General features: G+C 40.0%; 1 long non-coding RNA gene across 1 annotated transcript; it reads left to right on the top strand.

Moving 5' to 3' along the window:
• The first annotated feature begins 18,327 nt into the window (after positions 1 to 18,327).
• LOC149810904 (uncharacterized) lies at positions 18,328 to 19,560 on the top strand. Its single transcript, XR_016428964.1, has 2 exons — positions 18,328 to 18,378; positions 19,085 to 19,560. It is a non-coding gene; the product is annotated as an uncharacterized LOC149810904 (long non-coding RNA).
• The last annotated feature ends 6,605 nt before the right edge of the window (positions 19,561 to 26,165 follow it).

Genomic DNA, 26,165 nt, shown 5'->3' with positions numbered 1-26,165 from the left:
TAATTGAACGTTGACCATATTGCTCCAACCAATTCATACCTCTTTCAGTCTCTTATTGCTGTGCATGTGTGGACGTAGGTGTTGGACATTGACAGATTTGGTTTGATAAAGACCACATTGGCTTATGGTTTACGCCTCGTGAGTGGATCCTATACTCGGCCCAAATAGCTATGTGTTGTGTCCCAGAAGGTTAAGGAATAACATGAGTATGGATATCACAAAGTTTAATCTTTTCTTAACAAATTTTGAGTTGTCCTGAGTAGGGATGGCAGTGGGGCGGGGCGGGGCGGGGGACAAGGTTTCCACCCCCGCCCCGCCTCAAAATTTTATCCTCCACCCCCGGCCCGCCTCCGCGGCGGGGATGGAATTTATCCTCCACCCCCGCCTTCATTCCCGTTTCATGTCCTCCACCCCCGCCCCATCCCCGTCCCCGCCCCGTCCCCGTCCCCGCCCCGTCCCCATTTCCGCCTTCATCCCCGTTTCATGTCCTCCACCACGATCGACGCAGTCTGCGCCCGGTATGCCTCCGGGAAGGCGGAGTTGAACCGCCTGAAAGCCCGCCTCGCGCTTTCGGCATCGATCACCACCGGCATCTCCGCCATGGCCGCCACGACCTCGCTCCGCGCCATGCGCTCGTAGTTAGCGATGTACTGCCGAAGCTTCTTGGTGTGCATTCGCACCCAAGCGTCGCCGAGGACGAGTCGGAGATCGGCGATGGCCAACGGTGGAGGCCTCCCCCTGCGATGGCCAACGGTGGTCGGCGACGGCCCGGCTACAATGATAATGCGGATGGGGAAGGGGAAGAGGCGACGGCCTGGCTCGGCGGCTCCAGGGTTAGGAAATTAGGGTTAGTAAACAGTAAAAATATAAAGGGTTGGGGGCGGGGATGGGGAGGGGCCGGGACGGGGATGGGGCGGGGCGGGGCCGTGACGGGGATGGGCCGGGGCGGGGCCGGGGCGGGGATGGGGCAGGGCGGGGCGGGGGAACGTGCCAGTCCATCCCCGCCTCCACCCCCGGACGGGGATGGATTTTAACCTTCGTCCCCGCCTCCATCCCTGTTTCATACCCTTCATCCCCGGTCCAAACGGGGCGAGGCGGGGCGGGGCCCCGCTTTCCCCCGGTCCACTGCCATCCCTAGTCCTGAGAAATCTCATCAACTAAACTTTCTTTTTCTTCAAGAGAGGCAAGAGAGATTTCAACTTCCTAAGAAAGCTCCTTAACATTATATAGACAGTTCATCTGAAAATGGTAATCTGCATCGGCTGAGTTGGATGAGTCAAAATCTTTCACTGCATCAGCATACTCAAATACCACTTCTTCGATGAGAATTTCAAACACCACTTCTTCCTCTAAAGTGGAAGAACTAATGGTTTATTCAAACACAATATGTGCTTCTTCTTTTGGAGCTATGGGAGAACTGATCTAGAGCCTTCGAAGGGCTTTTCTCTTCTAAAGCCATGACATGACTTTATTTTTCTAAAATATTGACAAGACCTTTCTTATTGTCTTTTATAATGATAACAACAATGGATAATTCATGCACAATCTCTTTTTCTGGTACTTGGATACATGCATTTTCTTCTTTCTCCTTGATTTCAGTGTCATATTGGTAGATCTGAGTGCAAGCACACTCTAGTGGTTTAGATAACTGTGTGACTCCTTTCTGATCAGCAAAGTCAACATAGACTCTGAGAATTATAATGATTTTTTTCAATATTGGTTCAACCTTGCTAATCATGTAGACTTCTTCGTTTTGAGTGCACAATCAAGGATTACTTTTGATTGACTGCTCAACATATTTAGTCGTAATGAGCACTGACCTAACAACGCACAACAACTACTCTGGCACAATGGCCCTTAGGAGTATGATGCCCTTGAAGGCAAAAATAAAATGAGCCATCCTGACAGGTTCCAACAATGAGAGCATCATCATGCCATCCATACTAGCCTAGGTGAGTATTTTGCCAACATTTTTGGCAGCAGCTCTCCTGTTTAATGGAAAAAATACTACGTTTCTTTTTATCTTAGAGAGCACCTTGTCAAAAATTTTGACAGCATCTCTCCTATTTAACAAAAAAATTGCTACATTCGTTTTTGGATAGATGTACATCATTATACATATGTTGCATCTCCCATGGTTTATCAGAAACCTAGGCCTTGCCCTGATGACTTAGATGTTTACATAAATGCAGTTTTGGGCAAATCTAAAACCTTTTTAATATAGGGGTTTCTTCACCAAATAATATTTTAAATATGGTAAGGCTTTTGAATCACTTTTGGGTGATAGAGATCAGTCACCATTTATATGTTTATTATAGTAAAGTTATATTTATTAAAAGTAGGAGCCTGTGCACATGACAGTGTGATGGCAAGGTAAATAGCATAAAGTAGGACACTGCACACATATTAGCGCAATGACAAAGTAAAGTGCGTAAAGCAGAGCTCGATGAATAAAATTATACATCAGGCTAAGTAAAGTGCATAAGCAAGGCCTGGTGAATGATATCATGCATCGAGCTAAGTATATAAGCAAGAATCAATGAATGAAATTCCGCATCAGGCTAAGTACGTAAAGCAACGTATATATATATATATATATATATATATATATATATATATATATATATATATATATATATATAATTTTTACATATGTATAATAAATAGGAAAGTAGTCATAAGGATATGCGTGTGTACACCGAAGCAAGCTTGTGGTGGCCTAAAAAGCGTAAACCAAGGACTAGGACCCTATGATACATAATTCACTATAAATATTGAGAAATAGTCTTAAGGGCATGCGCATGAATACCGAAGCGAGCTTGCAGTACTCTAGAGGGCGTAAACCAAGGACAAGGATCCAATATTATTTTAGAAAGATATACGGTAAGAAAAATCTCAATGTACACAATAGTTATTCCAATAAAATAACTTGAAATAGAGAGACCGACTTGCAAACCTACCAAAAATCTAGTAGAGGTGACTCAATGCAAGCATAGAGGCACTCCTAGGTCATGGTTGATACATCCTTATATCTGGTACAGTGACAACTAAGAGCATTTTGTGTAGAACTTGTCGACGTGGAGAAACAAAGAGGTATAGGCCAAAAACAGATCGGACCTACTTTAGTTCCAACTGGGTTCAAGCCTACCTTAAGTGGGCTAGTATAGGTCAAATGGTTTGAGAAAGTCAAAAAAGACATAGAAGAAGTCAAGCTATCAAGGTCAAGTAGTCTTGAATCAATTGGGCTCAGTCCAGGTCAGGGAGGTCCAAGCTCATATCAAGTAGGCTTAGTCTAGGTCAAGTGGGCTTGACCTAGGCTAAGACCATGAACTAAAAGAAGAGAGAGAAAAGTTAACCTCATAGGTCAAGTAGGTTTGACATAAGTAGACTCAAACTAGGTCAGGCAGGTTCAAGTAGGTTTGACCGACTGCCGACCACCGAGTTCTCTCCTTCGATCGGACCCCTCTCCCTCTCCCTTGCTCGACTCTCATAGTTGAACCCTCATTCACCTCTCTAGGTAACCTCTCACCCCCTCTCTCTTTCTCCTGTGTCTTTTTCTTCTTCTACTTCTTTTTCTCCTTCTCTTTCTTTTATGTCGACCGGCAGGGGCCTGTCATTCTTCCTTGCCGGCAAACCATGGCCTGCCGGCAGGGGCTAAAGCCCCTGCCAGTTTTTTTGATAGGTCGACAGGGGAGACACCCCCTGCCGCCTGTGAAATTTTTTTCAACAGGGACTTGGGCCCCTGCCTCGTTCCTTCCAGCTAGCAGGGGCTTTTACCCCTACTACCTGGGTGTTTCCGACAAGTAGAGGCAAGGTCGTTCTCCTTCTCTTTCTTTTATGTCGACCGGCAGGGGCCTGTCATTCTTTCTTGCCGGCAAACCATGGCCTGCCGGCAGGGGCTAAAGCCCCTGCCAGTTTTTTTGATAGGTCGACAGGGGAGACACCCCCTGCCGCCTGTGAAATTTTTTTCAACAGGGACTTGGGCCCCTGCCTCGTTCCTTCCAGCTAGCAGGGGCTTTTACCCCTACTACCTGGGTGTTTCCGACAAGTAGAGGCAAGGTCGTTGCCCCACTCTTTCCTTCTTTTTCTCCAGTGTGGGGTTGAGTTCCTTCCCTGTCTTCTTTTTCTTGGTTTTGAGGGAGGAGATCATCCCCTTCTCGTTTCTCCTTCTTCGTAAGGGAGGGATCGAGACCCCTCCCTCTTCTTCATGTCTGCATTTTCTTTGGTTTTGAGGGAGGGGTTGAGCCCCCTCCCATTTGTCCTTCTTCATAAGGGAGGGGCCGAGACCCCCTCCTTGTTGCTTGAGTTACGAGGGAGGGGTTCAGCCCCTCCTTCGTTCCTTCTTTGTTTTCATTCGGTTGGCAGGGGACGGAGCCCCCTGTCCTTGGTTCTTTCAATCGGCAGGGTGCGGAGCCCCTCCGCCCCCTGACTACTTTGTGTCTCCAGACGACAGGGAATCTACATCCCTGTTGTTGTCTTTTCTCATTGGGCATGGAGGGCGAAGCTCCTACCTGAGTGGTTCTTCTGCCGACAAGGGGAGGGGGCTCTACCCCCTGTCGTGTTTCCCTTTCTTCAGGTAGGGAGTGGCGAAGCCGACTACTTGTATCTTTGTCTTTGGCCAATAGTGTTTGTCATTGAAGATATGTAGCAAAGCAAAATGCGTGATGCTTAATGCTAAGCAACACATGCAGCTTAAAATGCCATGCAAAAAAAAAAGAAAAAAAATGCAAATGCAGAAGCATGCAAATCGGGTAAATACCCGTGGTGAGTAAGTGATGCAAGCACATCACATGTTATTTACTTTCTTGGATACAACACTTTTCTGCTCACACACTCACTTAGTTATGGATATCTAGAACTGTTTTGCTGGAGTTTGGAGATCATGTTGAGCATGATTTGAATGTATGAGAATAGAAGTGCTCTTATTTGTGTAGTTCGGATTTCATACTAGGCATGGTAGTAGTTAGCGGGATATTGGAGTGTGTTTTTTGCAGGTACATGTTTGACATTATTATAATATAAATGATTGAATATATTGCAATGTGTGACATGACTATCCATACTTGCATGAAGTTATTTTGGATTTGATTATGCATTCCATGTGAAATTGTATCATGAAAATATGCTTAAATTGAATGTATCATGTTTGTGAATGTGAATTTATCTTTCTAAATATCTTTATGATGTGTGTAAATATGATGTGATGGTGTTACACACAAAAATATTGAATTATCAATGCATGCATAATAGTTCATGAAATTGTATTTTATGTTAAACATGTTTGTGGTAGAGAGGAGAAAAAAATTTGTGCATTAACCAAAACAAAAAAATTGCTCACCAACAATCACCAAACAAGAATTTCTAACAGATTTGTAAACCACATAGCATTCTTATGATTCTCTTTTAACTGATTAGGATAATATTCGTAACATTATAGGATAAATTCACTATAAACCATGAATGGATGTATCGTAGGATAATTGATAATGAGGTGTCACTTGAATATATGGATGGTGTTGACAGTTTTATTGAATTTGCAATAACAAGTGTCAGTACAGTAGATCCCACCAGTCAGATCAGGTGCTCCTACACGATGTGTAAGAACAATCGATTTGTAGAACCTCATGGCATTAGACATCACCTATACAGGAAGAGTTTTGTCAGTGGTTATCAGAATTGAACATTTCATGGTGAAATCATTTTCGATTTGATTATGTATCCATGTTCATGGAATTGCATATCATGTTACATTTCATGCATACTTAGCATGTACATGCACAGTTCATGCATAGTTATAAAACGGATTCATGTAGGTCCTTTTAATCTTTACATTTCATGCATATGTCATGTGCATGCTAAGATCAAGAGTTATGTAACTGATCCAAATAACATTTTTATTTGTTAGAATATGGTTCGTGGAGGTCACAGAGGTCGAAGACCAAGTGGAGGCCGTGGGACATCATTAGGTAGATGTCTTTGTGTTATATTTAAATATAGACATTCATTATGTTTTTGCTTATATGTTGATATAAAAATTGTTACTTGTTAATCGTCTTTACAGGATCTCAGCTCAGTGATAGCCAGTCTCAACCTTCGTCTTCACATAATGCTTCAATAAGTATATCATTTAAATAATTGTATACTTGATTAGTTGCCAGGTCGGGCCTAGCCCCAACCTCGATTGAGAGAGAGGTGGGCTCGGCTACCTGGTCGAGCCCGACCCCATCAGAATAGAGAGAGAGAGCGGGGAGCAGGGAGGGCCTCCCCCTCCCCTGTCAAAAAGAGAGGACAGAGAGAGAGCGAGCAGAGAGGGGTGGCACCCCACCTGTTGAAATCAGGAGGCAGAGGCTGGGGTTACACCCCACCTGTTGAAATCAGGAGGCATAGGCACAAGTCTGCATGCTAGCTAGTTTATAAAAAAAAGAACAGTCTGGCAATGCATTTGCGTATGGCAGCCAGCACCATAGGCGCACACCACAAGAAAATCGTGGATTAGCGACGGACACTATCCATCGCTTATCCGTCGCTAAGTCATCGCTAAACTGTTTAGCGACGAATTAGCGATGGATAGCGTCCATTGCGATTTTTTGCTCGCTAATTAGCGAAAAACCTTATCTGTCGTTACTTTCATCGTTAATTTGTGATAGATTAGCGACGGACATTATCCGTAGCTAATCCATCGCTAAATTTTAAAAACAAAATAAAAAAAATCTGTCGCTAAGTAGCGTGCGCTCCGGCGTCGCCATCCTCTATGAACCGGCGTTTGCTTAGTTCGTATTTTTTTTTTCTTCTTCATTTTTGTGCATTCGCTTTACCTCTTCTTCGTTGTGGTTCCATTTCTAGGGTTTCATTTCGTGCATTCGGGGAAAGGGGAAAGTGAGAGATGGCGCAGGAAGGAGGGGAGCACCAGAACGGGAGCGAAGCAGAGAACAACGGCGAATCCGCTGTGAAGTTCTCGACGCTCAGGCCGAAGCTCATGGTTCAGGCGTCGAGGGCGGCCGATGCTGTCGCCTTCTACAAGGCGGCTTTCGGTACCGAGGAGGTCGAGCGCTCCAACCACCCCAAGAGGAAGGCCGATCATGAGCTCCCTCTCATCCTCTTCTCTTGCCTCCGACTCGGCGGCGTGGAGTTCCTCGTCGCCGTCGAGACCGATGAGTCTGAAGCCAGGTTAGTTTCTCTCTCTCTCTCTCTCCTTTCTCTCTCTCTCTCGTTTCCTTGCTTCAGTATCCGAAGTCGGTTTAAATCGAGCGAGGTCAGTTTAAATTTCGAATGGGGAGAGGGAAATTTTTGCGCTCGGTTTAAATAAAAAATTAGCGATGGATTTAGCGAGAGAATTTTTCCGTCGCTAATTAGCGACGAAAAAATTCTCTCGCTAAATCTGTCGCTAAAATGTTTTCTTATATTGAGAATTAGCGACAAAAAAATTGGTGTCGCTAATCCATCGCTAAGTAGCGACGGTTTAGCGATGAAAGTTTTTTATCGCTAATCCATCGCTACTTAGCGATGGATTCATTAAAAAAGTTTTCTCTAGCTAATCTTTCGCAAATTTGCGACGAAAAAAATCCGTCGCAAATTTCCATCGCTAATTAACAATTTTCTTGTAGTGGCATGTCTTCATACTATCCAGAAAAAAAAACAGTATTTATGCACAACAATTTTTGAAATCAAAGGCTACACTTATAAAAAAAACAGCAGTTATGTGCAGCGATTTTTGAAATCAAAGGTTGCACTTATAAAAAAAAAATAGTAGTTGTGTTAAGTGATTTCTAGAATCAAAGGTTGCACTTATAAAAAAATAGTGTTGTGTGCAGCGATTTGTTGAAAAGAAAAATTTTCAGGTCTATGAGTTTGTTTAAATATATATATATATATATGCAAGGTTTAAAAATGATTAATTTAGTTTTGAAGATATACTTATACATGATTGAAAGTGTATATATATATGTAGGTGTGTATAATTAACTATGTGTGTGAGCATGAACTTGATGATGTATATTCTTAATATAAAGCGTGTTTTGAATAGATGCTCAATGTATGAGATCAACATATTGATTACTTGGATATGATGGCAGGTATGGTTCACGGAACCTTCCAGCTGCCAATGCGCACGCTCGTGTGGATATTGTTATTGTTGCTTTTGACTTTTGATTCATGTCAGTTATGTTTATGCTTGTGAGCTCATGTACGGGGCTTTGGGTTTGTTAAGAACCTTAGGGGTGCGTAAGAAAGCACCATACTTTAACAGCAAATGAATAAATCCTTAATATGTTAAATGTTGGTCACCTTCATTAGCGTATATCTCCTATGGGCTAAAGGCGCTCGAGCATTTGGAATGTGTTGGGTACACTACAAGAATTATGTGGATTAGCGACGAACGCTATCCGACGCTAATCCATCGCAAATCCATCACTGAATTATTTAGTGACGGATCAACGACGACTTAGCGATGGATAGCGTCCACCGTAATTTCCTGGTCGCTAATTAGCAACAAAACTTATTTGTCGCTACTTCCATCTCTAATTCATGATGGATTAATAAATTTTATTATCCATCGCTAAATAAGCACTAATTTGGTTTTACGACAGATACATATCCGTCGCTAAAATTTAATGATGAATACATATCTGTATCTAATATATGTCGCCAATTTAGCGATGAATTACATTTCATTGCAAAACATCGACTGATTCAATTTTTGAGACAGATAAATATCTGTCCCTAATTCGTCGCTAAATTGGTGATGGATATTAGCGACGGATATTATCCATCGCAAACTTTAAAATAAATTTAAAATAAATTGTTTGAAATATAAATATCGAGAAAAAATTTCTTGTTATACAATTATATAACAAGTGTATAAAAAACAAAGTACACATAAAAAATACATATACAAAGCAAGTGTAACAAATTTAACAACCCAGTATAATCCTCAACAAGTTCTAATTAGTTACAAGTGAACATATATAAAGAGTTTCATTTGAAATAACAAGTACGTAAAACAAATTCAACACATGAAGCTAATTCTCGCCAAGATTCAGAGCATCATCCTCTTCATTGTCTGAAATTGCCCCTCCATCCATGCCTCCATCAGCTTCTCTATGTTGATCATCTCTAGCATCCTACAAGAGAACCGAAATGTTAGATTTATAAACAAAATATAATGAAATAAATTATATGCAATACACCTAATCTAAGGCAATCAAAGTGACATGGTTGAATGACACATAGACTAGCAATAAAGTGGACATTGACAGAATTCAAAGGTTTAAAAAAAAATCATAGTGATAAAATCATGCTTATATGTGTTCTAAGGTTGTCAATTTTTTTTTATAGTGATTTAATCATGCATATATGTGTTCTAAGGTTGTCAAAAAAAATTATAATGATCCAATCATACATGTATGTGTTCTAAGGTTGTCAAAAAAATTTCATACTGATTCAATTATTTATATATTTGTTCTAAGGCTGGAAAAAAAAAATTCATAGTGATTCAATCATGTAGATATGTGTTCTAAAGTTGTCAAAAAAATGTCATAGTGATTCAAGCATGCATATATGTTTTTTAAGGTTGTCAAATAAATTTCATAGTGATTCAATCATGCATTTATGTGCTCTAAGGTTGTCAAAATAATTTCATAGTGATGAAATCATGCTTATATGTGTTCTAAGGTTATCAAAAAACTTTCATAGTGATTCAATCATGCATATATATGTTATAAGGCAGTAAAAAAATTTCATAGTGATTCAATCATGCATATATGTATTCTAAGGTTGTCAAAAAAATTTCATATTGATTCAATCATGCATACATGTGTTCTAATGCTATCAATAAAATTTCATAGTGATTCAATCAAGCATATATATATATATATATATATATATATATATATATATATATATATATATATATATATATATATATATATATATATATATATTCAATCATGCATATACTAGCTTGAAATCCAACGACATGGAACTTTATACCTGACGGACATTGAAGCTCATGTTGAATGCAGATGAAGTTTTCCTATCCCAGAAAAAGTTGCACAACTTATTATGAACAAGGTTGGGAATGGTTTCATGTAAAAAGTCATGCATTATGTTCTGAAGAAGCTGGTGGATACCATCCCAAGAAATAGCAGGGTTAATCAAACACTGGGAGTTAATGCTGGCGGGAGAAATCTAAGAGCCCTGACTGCAGGGGGCAACGACTGGTGTGGTGTTTATATTACTCCTAAACCTGAACACACGACCTTTTTTAGATTCATCAGTTGCAGTCACCAATGCTGTAGGATCAAAATGCGGATTCTGAGTGAAGTCATTGTTATATCACTCTACTATCTGTTGCTCGTATGACTCCTAAAAAGTAATGAATTAATAATTAAAAATTATAATATTTATGATATTATAATTCATGATAACTTTTATATTGTAATGTTTATTAATATAATAAATACATACTGTTATTGCTCTTGTCTTCTTTGATACAAACTCTCTCATGCTCTTACGTTTATGTGTTTCAATAAACACATCCTTGTAAGGCACAATGCCTCATTTTTTGGTTTCTTGTAAGGTTAAATGATAAAAAAATCAATTAGAAAGTATGCAGAAATACTTATAAATTTGACCCCATATATATATACATATATATATATATATATATATATTGATAAGTTACAATTTTCTTCTGGTGGCTCTCAAAAGTCCTAAAATCACTTGTGTGTAGATGGGCATCGGGCATCTTCGCTCACTTTTGTGCAGCCTTTGTTGAGCGATTTCAAAATTTATAGCTCGCTCACTGGTCGCACATTGTATCCCAATAATCTGACCTGATAGTAGAAAGGTCATGGCCCTTCCACTGCAGTGGATCATTTATCCCACAAGCTGCTTTTATTGTTGCAGTCTTTATATTGTGAAGCATGTTGACAAATCGACTGGCAGTCACCTTCTGCCACACTAGCCTCGCGTCTTGTTGCTCCTTCACAGTCGCGAAGCGATTCAAAGCCTACAAATAATTTTAGAAAGTTAGTATATATGACGATAACAAAAAATTAAATATGAAACACATTAGCTATGATAGACGATTATATACCATAAATGAAGACCATAATTTGTTCACCTCCTTCGGGTAGTCTTTCCATTGAGCAACTGGTCCTGGAAGATGCTGAACTAGTGATTTTTTATTTTTTGAATCACTTCTTGTGGCTCGAACCTCGCACTGCATATGAATTGGTACACATTAACAATTGACTATCGATATACACTATTTTTAAGATAAGTATTGGACAAGTGACAATGAAATACTTACGGATGACTATCGATATGCACTATTTGAATGAGTCATCATGTGTCAGACTGAGAAGACCCATCATCTGGCGTTGTCTTGTACTATGTATGAGTAGCTGGTGTAGGTGGGTCATGTGTAGGTAAAAAATCATCTAAAGAACAATGAGTTAGAAATTCACATAATGCACATTTAAACTAATTAAGTATACAATTATTTAAATGATATACCTATTGAAGCATTACGTGAAGACGAAGGCTGAGACTGGCTATCACTGAGCTGGTATCCTCTAAAGACGATTAACAAGTAAAAATTTGTATATCAACATATAAGCAAAAACAATATAATGAATGCATATATTTAAATATAACACAAAGGCATCTACTTAATGTTGTCCCACGACCTCCACTTGGTCCTCGACCACTGAGTGCTTAACCACTGTGACTGCCATGAACCATATTCTAACAAATAAAAATGTTATTAACATGGACATGACACGTGCATGAAATATAAAGATTTAAAGGTCCTACATGAATCAGTTTTATAACAATGCATGAATTGTGCATGTACATGATAAGTATGCATGGATTGTAACATAATATGCAAGAGATAACACTATAAAAAAAATGTTATTTAGCGACAAAAAATTGTGACAAAAATAATCCATCATAAAGTTGTGATGGATTATCGAGAGAAAACTATATGTCCCTAAAATTATAATTAGTTGCAAAATTAGCGATAGAAAAAATCCGTCATAAATGTCGTCACAAATTTATAATGAATTAGCGACAGAAAAATCCTGTCTCACACTCCGTTGCAACTTCACGACGGATGAGCGACATCATTTTTTCATTGCTACTCTATCGCAAATTTATGACAGAATTTTGCAATCGCAAATCCGTCACTAAATTTCCCGTAAAACCCTAATGCAAGCCCCCTTTCAAAACCTTTTTGTTTCATTTATTGCACAACCCCTCCCTTTCTCTTGCCTAGTTGCTCACCCTCCCTTTCCCTCTTCCGGCGATCGCCTCCCTCTTCGGCGGTTTTGCCGGCACCACCTCATTGGTCATCTGATCTTTCTCACCCCCTCTTGCTCGTCTCCTCTCTCCTTCCCTTGTCTGCCGACACCGGTAACCTCCTCCCCCAGGTACGTCTGCTCCCTTCCTTTCTTTTTTCCCCTCATCTTTCTCTCTCTCTCTCTCATTTTGCCCTCTGTCACCCAGTGGGTTGGCAGAAGGGGTTGGGACCCCCCCCCCCCCCCCCATTTCTGCCTGTTTTGGAGATTCCGACAGAAGGCTTTGGCCCCTGCTTTGTTTTTGAGAATCCGGCAGGGGCCAATGGCCCCTACCCCAGTTTTCTTTTGAAGTTGGTAGGGACCATTAGCCTCTGCCTCCTCCTTTTCAAGAGTCGCAGGGGCCTTTGGCCCATGTGCACCCCCCCCCCCCCCTTTTTTCTTGGTTCGGTAAGGGCCATTGGCCCCTGCCCCTCTTTTATTTTGGTAGGGGTCGATGCCCTTGCCCCGCTTTTTATTTCTGGCACGGAGAGATTCCCCTACCCCTCTCTCGCCCCTGCCCTTTCTCACGTTGGTCACTCGATGTAACCCCAGCCTCTGCCTCCTGATTTCAATGGGTGGGGTGCCGCCCCTCCCTGCTCTCTCTCTCTCTCTCTGTCCTCTCTTTTTGACAGGGGAGGGGGAGGCCCTCCCTGCTCCCCGCTCTCTCTCTATTCTGATGGGGTCGGGCTCGACCAGGTAGCCGAGCCCACCTCTCTCTCAATCGAGGTTGGGGCTAGGCCCGGCCTGACAACTAATCAAGTATACAATTATTTAAATGATATACTTATTGAAGCATTATGTGAAGACAAAGGTTGAGACCGGCTATCACTGAGCTGGGATCCTGTAAAGACGATTAACAAGTAACAATTTTTATATCAACATATAAGCAAAAACATAATGAATGTCTATATTTAAATATAACACAAAGACATCTACCTAATGATGTCCCACGGCCTCCACTTGGTCCTCGACCTCTGTGACCTCCACGAACCATATTCTAACGAATAAAAATGTTATTTAGATCAGTTACATAACTCTTGATCTTAGCATGGACATGACATATGCATGAAATGTAAAGATTAAAAGGACCTACATGAATCAATTTTATAACTATGCATGAACTGTGCATGTACATGCTAAGTATGCATGGAATGTAACATGATATGCAATTCCATGAACATGGATACATAATCAAATCGAAAATGATTTCACCATGAAATGTCCAATTCTGATAACCACTGACAAAACTCTTCCTGTATAGGTGATGTCTAACGCCATGAGGTTCTACAAATTGATTGTTCTTACACATCGTGTAGGGGCACCTGATCTGACTGGTGGGATCTACTGTACTGACACTTGTCATTGCAAATTCAATAAAACTGTCAACACCATCCATATATTCAAGTGATACCTCATTATCAATTATCCTACGATACATCCATTCATGGTTTATAGTCAATTTATCCTATGATGTTATGAATATTATCCTAATCAGTTAAAAGAGAATAATAAGAATGCTATGTGGTTTACAAATCTGTTAGAAATTCTTGTTTGGTGATTGTTGGTGAGCAATTTTTTTGTTTCAGTTAATGCACAAATTTTTTTCTCCTCTCTACCACAAACATGTTTAACATAAAATACAATTTCATGAACTATTATGCATGTATTGATAATTCAATATTTTTATGTGTAACACCATCACATCATATTTACACACATCATAAAGATATTTAGAAAGATAAAATCACATTCACAAACATGATACATTCAATTTAAGCATATTTTCATGATACAATTTCACATGGAATGCATAATCAAATCCAAAATAACTTCATGCAAGTATGGATAGTCATGTCACATATTGCAATATATTTAATCATTTATATCATAATAATGTCAAACATGTACCTGCAACAAACACACTCCAATATCCCGCTAACTACTACTATTTCTAGCATGGAATTCAAACTACACAAATAAGAGCACTTCTATTCTCATACATTCAAATCATGCCCAACATGATCTCCAAAGTCCAGCAAAACAGTTCTAGATATCCATAACTAAGTGAGTGTGTGAGCAGGAAAGTGTTGTATCCAAGAAAGTAAATAGCATGTGATGTGCTTGCATCACTTACTCACCACGGCTATTTACCCGATTTGCATGCTTCTGCATTTGCATTTTTTCTTTTTTTTTGCATGGCATTTTAAGCCGCATGTGTTGCTTAGCATTAAGCATCACGCATTTTGCTTTGCCACATATCTACAATGACAAAGACTGTTGGCCAAAGAAAAAGACACAAGTAGTGGGCTTCGCCATTCCCTACATGAAGAAAGGAAAACACGACAGGGAGTAGAGCCCCCTCCCCTTGTCGGCAGAAGAACCACTCAGGTAGGAGCTTCGCCCTCCGTGCCCAATGAGAAAAGACAACAGCATGGAGGTAGATTCCCTGTCAATTGGAGACACAAAGTAGTCAAGGGGCAGAGGGGCTCCGCACCCTGCCGACTGAAAGAACCAAGGACAGGGGGCTCCGCCTCCTGCCAACCGAAAGAAAACAAAGAAGGAACGAAGGAGGGGCTGAACCCCTCCCTCGTAACTCAAGCAACAAGGAGGGGGTCTCGGCCCCTCCCTTATGAAGAAGGACAAATGGGAGGCGGCTCAACCACTCCCTCAAAACCAAAGAAAATACAGACATGAAGAAGAGGGAGGGGTCTCGATCCCTCCCTTACGAAGAAGGAGAAACGAGAAGGGGATGATCCCCTCCCTTAAAACCAAGAAAAAGAAGACAGGGAAGAAACTCAACCCCACCCTGGAGAAAAAGAAGGAACGAGTAAGGCAACGGCCTTGCCTCTGCTTGTCGAAAACACCCAGGTAGTAGGGGTAAAGCCCCTGCTAGCTGGAAGGAACGAGGCAGGGGCCCAAGCCCCTGTTGGAAAAAAAATCACAGGCGGCAGGGGGTGTCTCCCTTGTCGACCTATCAAAAAAACTGGCAGGGGCTTTAGCCCCTGCCGGCAGGCCATGGTTTGTCGGCAAGGAAGAATGGCAAGCCCCTGTCGGACGACATAAAAGAAAGAGAAGGAGAAAAAGAAGTAGAAGAAGAAAAAGACACAGGAGAAAGAGAGAGGGGGGGAGAGGTTACCTAGAGAGGTGAATGAGGGTTCAACTATGAGAGTCGAGCAAGGGAGAGGGAGAGGGATCTGATCGAAGGAGAGAACTCGGTGGTCGGCAGTCGGTCAAACCTACTTGAACCTGCCTGACCTAGTTTGAGTCTACTTATGTCAAAACTACTTGACCTATGAGGTTAACTTTTCTCTCTCTTCTTTTAGTTCATGGTCTTAGCCTAGGTCAAGCCCACTTGACCTAGACTAAGCCTACTTGATATGAGCTTGGACCTCCCTGACCTGGACTGAGCCCAATTGATTCAAGACTACTTGACCTTGATAGCTTGACTTCTTCTATGTCTTTTTTGACTTTCTCAAACCATTTGACCTATACTAGCCCACTTAAGGTAGGCTTGAACCCAGTTAGAACTAAAGTAGGTCTGATCTGTTTTTGGCCTATACCTCTTTGTTTCTCCACGTCGACGAGTTCTACACAAAATGCTCTTAGTTGTCACTGTATCGGATATAAGGATGTATCAACCATGACCTAGGAGTGCCTCTATGCTTGCATTGAGTCACCTCTACTAGATTTTTGGTAGGTTTGCAAGCCGGTCTCTCTATTTCAAGTTATTTTATTGGAATAACTATTGTGTACATTGAGATTTTTCTTACCGTATATCTTTCTAAAATAATATTGGGTCCTTGTCCTTTGTTTACGCCCTATAGAGTACTGCAAGCTTGCTTCGGTATTCATGCGCATGCCCTTAAGACTATTTCTCAATATTTATGGTGAATTATGTATCATAGGGTCCTAGTCCTTAGTTTACGCTTTTTAGGCCACCACAAGCTTGCTTCAGTGTACACACGCATATCCTTATGACTACTTTCCTATTTATTATACATATGTAAAAATTATATATATATATATATATATACACGTTGCTTTACGTAATTAGCCTAATGCGTAATTTCATTCATTGATTCATGCTTATATACTTAGCTCGATGCATGATATCATTCACCAGGCCTTGCTTATGCACTTTACTTAGCCTGATGTATAATTTTATTCATCGAGCTCTGCTTTACGCACTTTACTTTGTCATTGCGCTAATATGTGTGCAGTCTCCTACTTTATGCTATTTACCTTGCCATCACACTGTCATGTACACAAGCTCCTACTTTTAATAAATATAACTTTACTATAATAAGCATATAAATGGTGATTGATCTCTATCACCCAAAAGTGATTCAAAAGCCTTACCATATTTAAAATATTATTGGGTGAAGAAACCCCAATATTAAAAAGGTTTCAGATTTGCCCAAAACTGCATTTATGTAAACATCTAAGTCATCAGGGCAAGGCCTAGGTTTCTGATAAACCATGGGAGATGCAACATATGTATAATGATGCACATCTATCCAAAAACGAACATAGCAATTTTTTTGATAAATAGGAGAGATGCTGTCAAATTTTTTGACAAGGTGCTCTCTAAGCTAAAAAGAAACGTCGTATTTTTTCCATTAAACAGGGGAGCTGCTACCAAAAATTTTGGCAAAATACTCACCTAGGCTAGTATGGATGGCATCATGATTCTCTCCTTGTTGGAACTTGTCAGGATGGCTCATTTTATTTTTGCCTTCAAGGGCATCATACTCCTAAGGGCCATTGTGCCAGAGTAGTTGTTGTGCCTTGTTAGCTTAGTGCTCGTTGCGACTAAATATGTCGAGCAGTCGATCAAAAGTAATCCTTGATTGTGCACTCAAAATGAAGAAGTCTACATGATTAGCAAGGTTGAACGAATATTGAAAAAAATCATTACAATTCTAAGAGTCTATGTTGACTTTGCTGATCAGAAAGGAGTCACACAGTTATCTAAACTACTACAGTGTGCTTGCACTCAGATCTACCAATATGACACTGAAATCAAGGAGAAAGAAGAAAATGCATGTATCCAAGTACCAGAAAAAGAGATTGTGCATGAATTATCCATTGAGGTTATCATTATAAAAGATAATAAGAAAGGTCTTGTCAATATTTTAGAAAAATAAAGTCATGTCATGGCTTTAGAAGAGAAAAGCCCTTTGAAGGCTCTAGATCAGTTCTCCCATAGCTCCAAAAGAAGAAGCACATATTGTGTTTGAATAAACCATTAGTTCTCCCACTTTGGAGGAAGAAGTGGTGTTTGAAATTCTCATCGAAGAAGTGGTGTTTGAGTATGCTGATGCAGTGAAAGATTTTGACCCATCCAACTCAGCCGATGCAGATTACCATTTTCAGATGAACTGTCTATATAATGTTAAGGAGCTTTCTTAGGAAGTTGAAATCTCTCTTGCCTCTCTTGAAGAAAAAGAAAGTTCAGTTGATGAGATTTCTCAGGACAACTCAAAATTTGTTAAGAAAAGATTAAACTTTGTCATATCCATACTCATGTTAGTCCTTAACCTTATGGGACACAACACATAGCTATTTGGGCCGAGCATAGGATCCGCTCACGAGGCGTAAACCATAAGCCAATGTGGTCTTTATCAAACCAAATCTGTCAATGTCCAACACCTACGTCCACACATGCACAGCACCCTTTTCAATAAGAGACTGAAAGAGGTATGAATTGGTTGGAGCAATATGGTCAACGTTCAATTAAGACGGCCAGCTGGTTAGAAACTTCAGCCATGAAATCAAACCCACTTATACATATACAAGCCTATCCATACTTAGTAATGGAAGCATAAGAATAAGGAGAGAAGGTGACAAAATCCTTAATGAATGTTGGAACCGTACGGAAAATATAGTCAGCATTCAAACAAGGCATTCGCCACCTTAGGAAAGGTAAGGATAACTATCCAGCCAAATCTATAAATACCCACTACCAATGGCTTGCTATAACCGTAAGTGAAAGTCTTCAAAGAGAGAGAGAGAGAGATGTCATCCTTTTGCAAAGGTATGGCTTGATGACCATATATTATTCATGTCACATATATAGGTGTATTGCATCAGAACGAAAAGGTTTGTTCTGTAAATTGTAAGTTACTCATGTCATGTAGGTGACATGGTGATCTTCATTTTGTTCTTCGTTGAGGGATGGGACATCCAAATCAAGAATTACATTAGTAAAACATTTTATTACCCTTCTTTGTTTAGAAAAAAAGCCACTTTATTCTTTCAGAAAAATAACATTTTGTTATGTTTGATATATATATATATATATAGACACACACACACAAACGTGTTGCAATATATTTTTAAAACTTTCTCGAACCCGGCAAGTCATGTACGCATACGTTTCTATATCGGCATAGCTTTCTTTTTTAAATATATTGATTTTTTTTTTAAAGAACAGAATAATATATTTAATATCATGATAGGAAGAATTACAACATGAAAAGAATTGATGAGTAATCAATTCCTAGAAGACGTAATACAAGGAGCCCTCTATATCAAACATCTATCCTAGAGCTGCCCGCCCTGCCTAGATCTTGATTGGGTCATTTCAGCAAGTCTGGGGTCTTTGTGGGGCAGATTTGGACTGCCCCAATTTCAATGCAGTTGTATGGATTTACAGTAACTAGCAATTGTATTATTTCATTGTTTTGCTGCTTTTCTGCTGGACCATGTGATGCTAATGCGAGGGAGATGAAACAATTCAGGTGCAGGTAAGAGCTCTTGGCCAGAATTGGTAGGTGTGTATGGGCAAATTGCAGCAACCACCATTGAGAGGGAGAACCCTAATGTGAAGGCCTTTATTGTTAAAGAAGGCTCAAGTGTAATTCTTAATATTGACTGCAAAAGGGTATGGGTTTGGGTTAGCAAGAGGGATGGGACAGTTATTCAGGTCCCCGGTATAGGGTAAACGGGACGTTTCTATGTAATAACATGCCGACCGTAACTGAATAAATTGGCTTGCTATACAATGTCATGGTTGTGTTACAACAACCTTGTAAGTGCCAATACATTGTAATAAATTAAAATTATTTTGGAAATTTGTTTCTCTATAATCATGTACTGGATTCATAATACAAACTTGTTTCACTATTCATAATTACCTATTAATTTGACAAATCAAATGTTGTATGGTTGGTCCAGCTCTTTAGATATTGATTTCTGAACCGAACCTTCCCTTTGATGGTACTCTCTCTCTCTCTCTCTCTCTCTCTCTCTCTCTCTTGAGCGAAGGAAAAAATTTAATAAAAGGATAATAAGATCATAAGATAGAAGAAGGGAAACCACATTCCTAAAATGCTGGTGAGTGAATAGGTTTTCCACACCTTCATCCAAGCTAAGCTACTTTCCCTTTGAAGGGGTCCAAATCCAAGTCCAGATTGGAATAATATCCAATGAGGTAAGGATGAAACCAACTTCAAAATGTACATGACAATCATGAATACAGTACAAAAAATGAGGATCTGGAATACCGACCAGAGATGAATCCCGAACTAGACCGAGTGACAGGCTGATCAGATTGCACAAGCAAGGCTCTAAAATGCTTGACCTGGCCCAGACTCATTTTTCAAAACACCCATAGAGACTCAAATTCACACAAAATCTTTAATTTTCACAGTACATTCGGTAATGAAGCAAATGAATGTCTCTTGATTTCGAAGATCTCTTGATCATGATATAGTTTAATGGGTTCAGTCAGATCCAGGTATAGTTGTATTATGAATAATTTTGGGTCAGACTCAGACATGGACTGGGTCGTTCAAGGCCTTCTGCTAGCCGTCTTTGTAGGTAAGGCCCGTAACATTAGAATGGACTGTTAGGAATGGGTTTCACACGCACACCCCACACACGCGTTTGACCTGAAAAATTAATAAGTGCAAGTTGTTGTTTTGCTTAATCTGATAAGTAGATATGAGATCCGAAAGCGCCACTAAATGAATTTTGTCTCACCCAGCGTTTACAACCACAAACCCCACCACAAGTGGTGGACGTAAATGCTGAATGAAATTGCTAATCTTACCCAGCGTTTTTCAGGGTCCACTCTGCCAGTGGATACATGTGTTCATTGCATACGATAGAGATACCATGAATAGTGCCACTTAAACAGTTGGTGGCCGTGAAAACTGTTTTGTGGCTGGTGAGGAACTAATTGCTCTTGATTTATGCAAGTGATGACTTCGTGGGTACCCATGCAATTTGTAGTACTTGTACTTTATGTGGCCAGGAATGCCACAATGTGAACATATGGATCGTCCACGCCGAGCACCCATATTTTTGTTGCTTATGTTAAGCTGAACCGCATTCACTTTGAAATCAGTGTTTTTAGCATGAGAAAAGATAGTTGATTTCCTAGAGGCTGCTGCCGGCACCACATCGAGCTTCCCTACTATGCTCATCTACAATCACAAGAGCATCATTTTTTGCAACCGAAGGCAGCGGGTCTTTCAGAAGAATTTGCCCTCTAACGGTGTAGTAGAAATCGTTAAGGCCCATAAAGAATTGGAACACCCTTTCACGCTCTTGTTGTTCTTTCAGTTGCTTAAACACACCACACGTGCATGCTGGTAGTGGGTTGTAGGATGATAGATCACCCTAGAATCCTTTCGGTTTAGAGAAATATGTAGCAACTGGCATTGAGTCTTGGCAGAGATGCACAATGGCATATTGTATTTGATAAATATGGGGAGCAATACTTTAAGAAAATTTCTCATGAAGGTCTAACCACACTTCATCGCTAATTAGCGACGAAAATTTAAGATAAATTAGCGACGAAAGTAACGACAGATAAGTTTTGTCGCTAATTAGCGAGCAAAAATTTGTGATGGACGATATCCATCGCTAATCCGTTGTCAATTCGTCGCTAAACAGTTTAGTGACGGATTAGCGATGGATTAGCAGTGGATATCGTCCATCGCTAATCCATGATTTTCTTGTAGTGTAACTATTACTATTTACTTAATTAATTGCATTAATTTTATAAAAACTAGAAAGATAATTAGTTGGGCACATGAGAACTTGTTAATTATTTCTTTTACCAAATTAGTTGCAGTAATATTATAACAATTAATTAATTAATTTTATTAAAAAAATAACCGACAAATGTGTTTGGGCCAGGCTGGCCCGCTTTACATTGGCCCATTGGGCCAATAGGCTGGGTCAGGGGCGGCTCTTCAGACCCGAGCCTATTAAGAACCCGGTCTGTTAGTAAATGGTCTAAGCCATCTTCGGGTCTGGCCGCAATTTAAACCGGGTGGGCCGATCTCTAAATGGGCCTGGGCCAGGCCAGGCCAGCCCCATGTCCACCCCTAGTAAGGGCCGTAGCATTAGAACGGACGGTTAGGAATTGGTTTCACACGTGCACGTGCATGCACACACCACACATGCAGTTGTCCTGAAAAATTAAAAGTGCAAGTTGTTTTGGCTTAATCTGATAACGTAGATATGTTTAACATGACCAAATTGACAAAGATCGACATTGGATTCTGTTCTTACAATAAATATATATATATCTTTTTAGATCATAAAATTTTGGTGAGATGTAAGTTGCGGATTTTTTAAAAAGTGGGTTTATGCATTAGAATTGGAAGATCCAAAAGCAGACCACTACTAAATGAATCATGTAATTTGGTCTCATGTACGAGGTTAGATGTGCCGATGAGAGAGAGAGAGAGAGAGAGAGAGAGAGAGAGAGAGAGAGAGAGAGAGAGAGAGAGAGAGAGAGAGAGAGAGAGAGATTTATGGCAATATAATCTGGATCGTCCACTGTGGATTTGTATTTAAGAATTTAACTCATTTTGTATCATTGACGTAAAACCCAAAATAACTCCGCCTGTGTATAACTATTTAGTTATACACTGCCGGTCCCAATCCCGGATAAAGGAGGAGGGTTGCGGTAGGCCAGTGACAACCAACATAAAAACTTAGTCATACCCTATGAATATGAATCAATATTGAGAGATATAGAGAGAGGAACAAAGATTTGCATATGGTTTTTATTGATTTGGAGAAGGCATACAATAGAGTACCTAGGGACGTTCTCTGGTGGACAATGATGAAGAAAGGTGTTTCTCTCAAGTACATTAGTACAATTAAAGATATGTATGAAGGAGTAGTAACCAATGTCCGCACTTGTGGAGGGGTGACAACCAATTTTCCTATAAGGGTTGGGTTACATCAAGGATCTGCTTTAAGCCCTTTCTCTCTCTCTCTAAAGGAGTGTAGGGGATAGCTGCCAACCGCTTATCCGCGTATGCCCCAGTGGACTGTAGCAAACCTGTTTGCTAAATCACATCCTGTGTTCTCCATACTATTTATTTGCTTAACTTTAACCCAAATGGATTCTATAAAATTGTTATTTTTAGTTGGGATTGCAACTTTCAACTAGGGGTGCAACTAGTTTAAAGATCAGGTGCAATATGATTGCACAAATACTTGTGCATTAAGCACCTGATCACCCTTCATCTTGGGGACACGGCCTGTCAGTTGTGGGGCCATGTGCTTAATGCACAAATATTTGTGCAATCATATTGCACCCAACCTGGACTCGTGCAACTAAGTCGTGCATACATATCTGAACCTGATAACCCAAATCGATTATACACAACCCGACCCAATTTTAGTAAATTCATGAGTTCGATCAAATTCAAAATGTAGACCCATAAAAAAAAACGGGTTACATCTTAGGTATTGTAAATAGGGGCGGAGCGAGAAATCCAAGTTTGGGTGTGCACACACACATTATATATATATATATATATATATATATATATATATATATATATATATATATATATATATATATATATATATATATATATATATATATATATAATGGTAGTTGCACAACACTTGGGTGTGCAGCTGCGAGTGAAACACTGCTGACGCTCAGCATCTTTTCCGTGCAAAACAGTTGTTCAACATCAAAATCACATAAAAGTGGGCATTTAGCTGGCGGCACAAGCTACCACTAAAGCCCCCCAGGGGATGCACGCTTTATTTTAAAAAAATTGCTTTAGCGTTAGTTTTCAGCGCAGTTAAAGGTCCATTTTTTTGCTGGGACCTTTAATGGTGGTCAAAATTAACCACCTAAAGGACCTTTTTTGTTGTTTTTGATGCTAAACAACATTTTTACGGGAAAAAGATGTTGGGTGGCAGTGTTTCACCAGTGGTTGCGCTCCAACACATCATTATATATATAGTAGCACCTAATCGTCAGACGTGTTGGGCATCCGACGCAGGTTGAGCATGCCCAACATGTGTCCATCAATGTTTTTTGCTTTGCAAACACTACAAGAAACCTGTGGATTAACGACGACCTAAATCCGTCGCTAAACAGTTTAGCGATGGATTAACGTTGGATTGGAGATGGATAGATTTCATTGCAGAATTTTCGATGCTAAGTAGCGACAAAAATTATCCGTCGCTACTTTCGTTGCTAATTTGCGTTGGATTAGCGACGGACATGATCTATCGTGAGTCCTTCGCTATTTTAAATTAGCGATGGATACTATCCGTTGCTAAATTTAAAAAAAAAAAAAAAATTTACTCCCTGACGATGCGTTCTTCAATAAGGAGCAATTTTTTTGCAGAGGACCGTCGGCCCACCACCACCACCTCCCTCTCTTCTGACAATCGCGCCCTCCTCTCCCTCCTCCCAACGGCCCAGCTCTCTGACCCCATCCTCACCTCCTGAAACCCTTCCCAGCCAACCCCATGCTCCTGGCAGGGCATCACCTGCTCCCCCAACGGCCCCGTCACCTCACTCAGCATCCCCTCCACCTTCCTCAACTCCACCCTCCCCCCACTGCTCTCCTCCCTCACCTCCCTCCAGCTCCTCAACCTCTCTGCCACCAACCTCTCTGGCACCATCGATCCCCCCCCCCCCCCCAAACTCGGCGACCTCCCCTCCCTCCACCTCCTCGACCTCAGCTCTCCATCCCTTCTCAACTCGGCCGCTTGGCCTCCCTCTAGATCCTCCTCCTCAACTCCAACCGCCTCTCTGGTCCCATTCCGTCCCAGTTAGGCGACCTCACCCACCTCTGTATCCTCTGCAACGCCCGCAATGCTTGTCTGTCGACCTGAAACCATAACCCCCACGAAATCGTTAGGCCAAAAATGAAAAACCATGCTCGAAAAAAATACTTACCGGGCCCCAGGTGGGACGGTTTAAATCTCAGTCGGTTTAAATTTCGAAAGGGGATGGGGGGAGGGAAAATTTCGCACCCCAGATGGGACGATTTAAATAAAAAATTAGCGACAAAATTAGCAAGGGAATTTTTCCGTCGCTAATTAGCGACGGATTAGCGACGAAAAAATTCTCTTGCTAATTCTGTCGCTAATTAGTGACATAAAAATTCCTTCGCTAATTAACATTTTTTGTAGTGTTTTGGCGACAAAAAAAATGTTCTCGTTAATCCATTTCTAATTAGCGACAGATTTAGCGAGGAAGATATTTTTGTCGCTAATTTTGCAAATATTTCAGATGTTAGCGACAGATAGTTTTATCTCGCTAATCTATCGCAAATTTGTGACGAAAAAAATCCATCACAAATTTTTGTCATTAATTAGCATTTTTCTTGCAGTGAAATGTATGCAAAAATATGTATATATAGTATGACATTCAGAAATTACTATGTAAATCTCTTTTAGGTAATTAATCGTAAAAGAAGTTTGCAAATATAAGGATATTCACACATATATAGTATGGTATTTATGAGCTACCATGTGAATCTCCTTCAAATAATTAATTGTTAAAGAGGTTTGTCGATGTGTAAAAAAAATCGCATATATATAGTTCAACATTCGCTAGTTACCATGTTAATCTCATTTATTTAATTGAACGTTAAGGAGGTCTGCAAATGTGTATGGACATTCACATATATATAGTACAACATTTGTGATCTACCATGTGAATCTTCTTTAAATAACTGATCATTAAGAATGTATGCAAATATGTGAAAATATTCACACATATCTAGTCCCACATTTGCAAGTTATCATGTCAATCTCCTTTTAAGTAACTTAAGGAGGTTTGCAAATGTGTGAGAAAATTCATATATATATAGTATGACATTTGTGAGCTACCATTTGAATCTCCTTTTAAGTAATTGATCATCAAGTAGATCCGCAAATATATTGGCATAGTTACTTAAAAGAGATTTGCATGGTAGTGCACGAATGTCGTATTATGTAAATCTCCATCACATTTGTAGACCTCCTTGACAATTAGTTGTCTAAAGAAGATTCACATGGTAGCTCATAAATGGCATACTATATATATATACAAATTTCTCCGCACATTTGTAAACCTTCTTGATAATCAATTACTTAAAAAGAGATTTGCATGGCAGCTTGCGAATTTCATACTATATATATGCAATTTTTTCACACAGATCTCCTTGACGATAAGTTACTTAAATGAGACTCAAATGATAGTTCGTGAATGGTGTACTATATATATATATATATATATATATATGAATTTCTTCACCTCCTTTACAATCATTACTTAAAGGAGATTCACATGTTAGCACACTAACTTTAAAAAGTTGATTAGTGTGAAGGGTAAAAATGTCCTAAAAAATTAAGCATTTGCAAATTTGGACGTGAGCGGATTTCCAAAAACTGAGCATTTCAAGAAACGTGTCATTTGCTCATACAATATGGTCAGTTTTCGTTTTTATTTCAACTTGAAATGATTAATCGGAATTGAGAAATAATTTTTAGAATTAGATTGGGTCTACAAATTTCATTCATACCGGACCCTCGTTAGATTGGGTTATGTTTGGG

This window comes from Nuphar pumila, unplaced genomic scaffold, assembly GCF_984573655.1.
Source record: "Nuphar pumila unplaced genomic scaffold, dmNupPumi1.hap1.1 HAP1_SCAFFOLD_175, whole genome shotgun sequence".
Classification (NCBI taxonomy): Eukaryota; Viridiplantae; Streptophyta; class Magnoliopsida; order Nymphaeales; family Nymphaeaceae; genus Nuphar; species Nuphar pumila.
Note: the sequence above shows the minus strand (reverse complement) of the source record. Positions and strands in the feature narration are given on the sequence as shown.